At 48.4% G+C, this 5,144-nt stretch overlaps 2 long non-coding RNA genes across 4 annotated transcripts; one reads left to right on the top strand and one right to left on the bottom strand.

Moving 5' to 3' along the window:
- Window positions 1-2,430: 2,430 nt before the first annotated feature.
- LOC127923280 (uncharacterized) lies at window positions 2,431-3,185 on the bottom strand. The gene is made up of 3 exons (XR_008113937.1): window positions 3,060-3,185; window positions 2,633-2,704; window positions 2,431-2,560 (listed from the first exon to the last, which is right to left on the bottom strand). It is a non-coding gene; the product is annotated as an uncharacterized LOC127923280 (long non-coding RNA).
- LOC127923281 (uncharacterized) lies at window positions 2,455-4,349 on the top strand. 3 transcript variants are annotated; one of them, XR_008113938.1, is made up of 3 exons: window positions 2,455-2,598; window positions 3,879-3,950; window positions 4,235-4,349. It is a non-coding gene; the product is annotated as an uncharacterized LOC127923281 (long non-coding RNA). The 3 variants fall into 3 exon arrangements; XR_008113940.1 differs by lacking the exon at window positions 2,455-2,598 and adding an exon at window positions 2,645-2,742; XR_008113939.1 differs by lacking the exon at window positions 2,455-2,598 and adding an exon at window positions 3,072-3,169.
- The last annotated feature ends 795 nt before the right edge of the window (window positions 4,350-5,144 follow it).

Consider the following 5,144-nt stretch of genomic DNA (forward strand, 5'->3'; position numbering starts at 1 on the left):
TGCCTGTCTTCCTTACTGTCTGCCTGTCTTCCTTACTGCCTGTCTTCCTTACTGCCTGCCTGCCTGTCTTCCTTACTGCCTGCCTGTCTTCCTTACTGCCTGCCTGTCTGTCTTCCTTACTGCCTGCCTGTCTTCCTTACTGCCTGCCTGTCTTCCTTACTGCCTGCCTGTCTTCCTTACTGCCTGCCTGCCTGTCTTCCTTACTGCCTGCCTGCCTGTCTTCCTTACTGTCTTCCTTACTGCCTGCCTGCCTGTCTTCCTTACTGCCTGCCTGCCTGTCTTCCTTACTGTCTGCCTGTCTGTCTTCCTTACTGCCTGCCTGCCTGTCTGTCTTCCTTACTGCCTGCCTGCCTGTCTGTCTTCCTTACTGCCTGCCTGCCTGTCTGTCTTCCTTACTGCATGTCTGTCTTCCTTACTGCCTGCCTGTCTTCCTTACTGCCTGCCTGTCTTCCTTACTGCCTGCCTGTCTTCCTTACTGCCTGTCTTCCTTACTGCCTGCCTGTCTTCCTTACTGCCTGCCTGCCTGTCTTCCTTACTGCCTGCCTGTCTTCCTTCCTGCCTGTCTGCCTTACTGCCTGCCTGCCTGTCTTCCTTACTGCCTGCCTGTCTTCCTTACTGCCTGCCTGCCTGTCTTCCTTACTGCCTGCCTGTCTTCCTTACTGTCTGCCTGTCTTCCTTACTGCCTGCCTGCCTGTCTTCCTTACTGCCTGCCTGCCTGTCTTCCTTACTGCCTGCCTGTCTTCCTTACTGCCTGCCTGCCTGTCTTCCTTACTGTCTGCCTGTCTTCCTTACTGCCTGCCTGTCTTCCTTACTGTCTGCCTGTCTGTCTTCCTTACTGTCTGCCTGTCTGTCTTCCTTACTGTCTGCCTGTCTGTCTTCCTTACTGCCTGCCTGCCTGTCTGTCTTCCTTACTGCCTGCCTGTCTTCCTTACTGCCTGCCTGCCTGTCTTCCTTACTGCCTGCCTGTCTGTCTTCCTTACTGTCTGCCTGTCTGTCTTCCTTACTGCCTGCCTGCCTGTCTATCTTCCTTACTGCCTGCCTGTCTTCCTTACTGCCTGCCTGTCTTCCTTACTGCCTGCCTGTCTTCCTTACTGCATGTCTGTCTTCCTTACTGCCTGCCTGCCTGTCTTCCTTACTGCCTGCCTGTCTTCCTTACTGCCTGCCTGTCTTCCTTACTGCCTGCCTGTCTTCCTTACTGCCTGCCTGTCTTCCTTACTGCCTGCCTGTCTGCCTTACTGCCTGTCTGCCTTACTGCCTGCCTGCCTGTCTGCCTTACTGCCTGTCTGCCTTACTGCCTGTCTGCCTTACTGCCTGCCTGCCTGTCTTCCTTACTGCCTGCCTGTCTTCCTTACTGTCTGCCTGCCTGTCTTCCTTACTGCCTGCCTGTCTTCCTTACTGTCTGCCTGTCTTCCTTACTGTCTGCCTGTCTTCCTTACTGCCTGCCTGCCTGTCTTCCTTACTGTCTGCCTGTCTTCCTTACTGCATGTCTGCCTGTCTGCCTGTCTTCCTTACTGCCTGTCTTCCTTACTGCCTGCCTGTCTTCCTTACTGCCTGCCTGCCTGCCTGTCTTCCTTACTGCCTGCCTGCCTGTCTTCCTTACTGCCTGCCTGCCTGTCTTCCTTACTGCCTGCCTGCCTGTCTTCCTTACTGCCTGCCTGCCTGTCTTCCTTACTGCCTGCCTGCCTGTCTTCCTTACTGCCTGCCTGTCTGTCTTCCTTACTGTCTGCCTGTCTTCCTTACTGCCTGCCTGCCTGTCTTCCGTACTGCCTGCCTGTCTGTCTTCCTTACTGCCTGCCTGTCTGTCTTCCTTACTGTCTGCCTGTCTTCCTTACTGCCTGTCTGTCTTCCTTACTGCCTGCCTGTCTTCCTTACTGCCTGCCTGTCTTCCTTACTGTCTGCCTGTCTTCCTTACTGCCTGCCTGCCTGTCTTCCTTACTGCCTGCCTGTCTTCCTTACTGCCTGCCTGCCTGCCTGTCTTCCTTACTGCCTGCCTGTCTGTCTCTGTCTGTCTCTGCCTGTCTGTCTCTGCCTGTCTTCCTTACTGCCTGTCTGTCTTCCTTACTGCCTGCCTGTCTTCCTTACTGTCTGCCTGTCTTCCTTACTGCCTGCCTGTCTGTCTTCCTTACTGCCTGCCTGTCTGTATTTCTGTTTGTCTGCCTGTCTCTGACTGTCTGTCTCTGTCTGTCTCTGCCTGTCTGTCTCTCCGTCCCTCATTCCTGTAACATACAGTAATGTCACATATCAACAACTCCCCGAGACGGGAAAATATTACCAGTTGATGTCACCCACCTCAAGAAATATGTTGTTTGCCACACAGAATGATTTAAATTATTATATATAAGACCTCAGGCTTTATGAGTCTAATGTGTAATTACTGGTCAGGTTATTAATGTTGTTGTCCTCAGGGAGAGAAGACCTCAGGCTTTATGAGTCTAATGTGTAATTACTGGTCAGGTTATTAATGTTGTTGTCCTCAGGGAGAGAAGACCTCAGGCTTTATGAGTCTAATGTGTAATTACTGGTCAGGTTATTAATGTTGTTGTCCTCAGGGAGAGAAGACCTCAGGCTTTATGAGTCTAATGTGTAATTACTGGTCAGGTTATTAATGTTGTTGTCCTCAGGTAGAGAAGACCTCAGGCTTTATGAGTCTAATGTGTAATTACTGGTCAGGTTATTAATGTTGTTGTCCTCAGGGAGAGAAGACCTCAGGCTTTATGAGTCTAATGTGTAATTACTGGTCAGGTTATTAATGTTGTTGTCCTCAGGAGAGAAGACCTCAGGCTTTATGAGTCTAATGTGTAATTACTGGTCAGGTTATTAATGTTGTTGTCCTCAGGAGAGAAGACCTCAGGCTTTATGAGTCTAATGTGTAATTACTGGTCAGGTTATTAATGTTGTTGTCCTCAGGTAGAAGACCTCAGGCTTTATGAGTCTAATGTGTAATTACTGGTCAGGTTATTAATGTTGTTGTCCTCAGGTAGAGAAGATCTCAGGCTTTATGAGTCTAATGTGTAATTACTGGTCAGGTTATTAATGTTGTTGTCCTCAGGGGAGAAGACCTCAGGCTTTATGAGTCTAATGTGTAATTACTGGTCAGGTTATTAATGTTGTTGTCCTCAGGGAGAGAAGACCTCAGGCTTTATGAGTCTAATGTGTAATTACTGGTCAGGTTATTAATGTTGTTGTCCTCAGGGGAGAAGACCTCAGGCTTTATGAGTCTAATGTGTAATTACTGGTCAGGTTATTAATGTTGTTGTCCTCAGGGAGAAGACCTCAGGCTTTATGAGTCTAATGTGTAATTACTGGTCAGGTTATTAATGTTGTTGTCCTCAGGGAGAAGACCTCAGGCTTTATGAGTCTAATGTGTAATTACTGGTCAGGTTATTAATGTTGCTGTCCTCAGGGGAGAAGACCTCAGCCTTTATGAGTCTAATGTGTAATTACTGGTCAGGTTATTAATGTTGTTGTCCTCAGGGAGAAGACCTCAGCCTTTATGAGTCTAATGTGTAATTACTGGTCAGGTTATTAATGTTGTAGTCCTCAGGAGAAGACCTCAGGCTTTATGAGTCTAATGTGTAATTACTGGTCAGGTTATTAATGTTGTTGTCCTCAGGGAGAAGACCTCAGGCTTTATGAGTCTAATGTGTAATTAATTACTGGTCAGGTTATTAATGTTGTTGTCCTCAGGAGAGAAGACCACAGGCTTTATGAGTCTAATGTGTAATTACTGGTCAGGTTATTAATGTTGTTGTCCTCAGGGGAGAAGACCTCAGGCTTTATGAGTCTAATGTGTAATTACTGGTCAGGTTATTAATGTTGTTGTCCTCAGGGAGAGTAGACCTCAGCCTTTATGAGTCTAATGTGTAATTACTGGTCAGGTTATTAATGTTGTTGTCCTCAGGGAGAGAAGACCTCAGCCTTTATGAGTCTAATGTGTAATTACTGGTCAGGTTATTAATGTTGTTGTCCTCAGGGGAGAAGACCTCAGGCTTTATGAGTCTAATGTGTAATTACTGGTCAGGTTATTAATGTTGTTGTCCTCAGGGGAGAAGACCTCAGGCTTTATGAGTCTAATGTGTAATTACTGGTCAGGTTATTAATGTTGTTGTCCTCAGGGGAGAAGACCTCAGGCTTTATGAGTCTAATGTGTAATTACTGGTCAGGTTATTAATGTTGTTGTCCTCAGGAGAGTAGACCTCAGGCTTTATGAGTCTAATGTGTAATTACTGGTCAGGTTATTACTGTTGTTGTTTCCTTCTGAATCATCCTTTCTATATTTTATTTCAACAGATCAGTCTGGGAGTAACAGAGTTGAAATGATGGAGATGCAACCTTTACTGGGTCCTGGATCAGAGATGGAGAGAGGATGCTCAAGACAGGCTGTTGATGCTCTAGAAGACCAGGAGAAGAGGGAGGAGGCTCTAGAAGACAGGGAGAGAGGAGGGAAGACAGGCTGTTGATGCTCTAGAAGACCAGGAGAGAGAGGAGGAAGACCGGCTGTTGATGCTCTAGAAGACCAGGAGGAGGAGGAAGACAGGCTGATGCTCTAGAAGACCAGGAGAGAGGAGGGAAGACCGGCTGATGCTCTAGAAGACCAAGAGAGGAGGAAGGATGCTCTGTTGATGCTCTAGAAGACCAGGAGAGAGAGGAGGGAAGACGGCTGGCTAGAAGACCAGGAGAGAGAGGAGGGAAGACCGGCTGTTGATGCTCTAGAAGACCAGGGAGAGAGAGGAGGGAAGACCGGCTGTTGATGCTCTAGAAGACCAGGAGGAAGACAGGCTCTAGAAGACCAGGAGAGGGAAGACAGGCTGTTGATGCTCTAGACAGGCTGTTGACCAGGACCAGGAGAGACAGGCTGTTGATGCTCTAGAAGACCAGGAGAAGACAGGCTGTTGATGCTCTAGAAGACCAGGAGAGAGAGGAGGGAAGACCGGCTGTTGATGCTCTAGAAGACTGGTGAGGAGACCAGGAGAGAGGAGGGAAGACCGGCTGTTGATGCTCTATGAAGACCAGAGAGAGAGGAGGAAGACAGGCTGTTGATGCTCTAGAAGACCAGGAGAGAGAGGAGGAAGACAGGCTGTTGATGCTCTAGAAGACCAGGAGAGAGAGGAGGAAGACAGGCTGTTGATGCTCTAGAAGACCAG

The sequence above is a fragment of the Oncorhynchus keta genome, unplaced genomic scaffold, assembly GCF_023373465.1.
Source record: "Oncorhynchus keta strain PuntledgeMale-10-30-2019 unplaced genomic scaffold, Oket_V2 Un_contig_29136_pilon_pilon, whole genome shotgun sequence".
Taxonomy (NCBI): domain Eukaryota; kingdom Metazoa; phylum Chordata; class Actinopteri; order Salmoniformes; family Salmonidae; genus Oncorhynchus; species Oncorhynchus keta.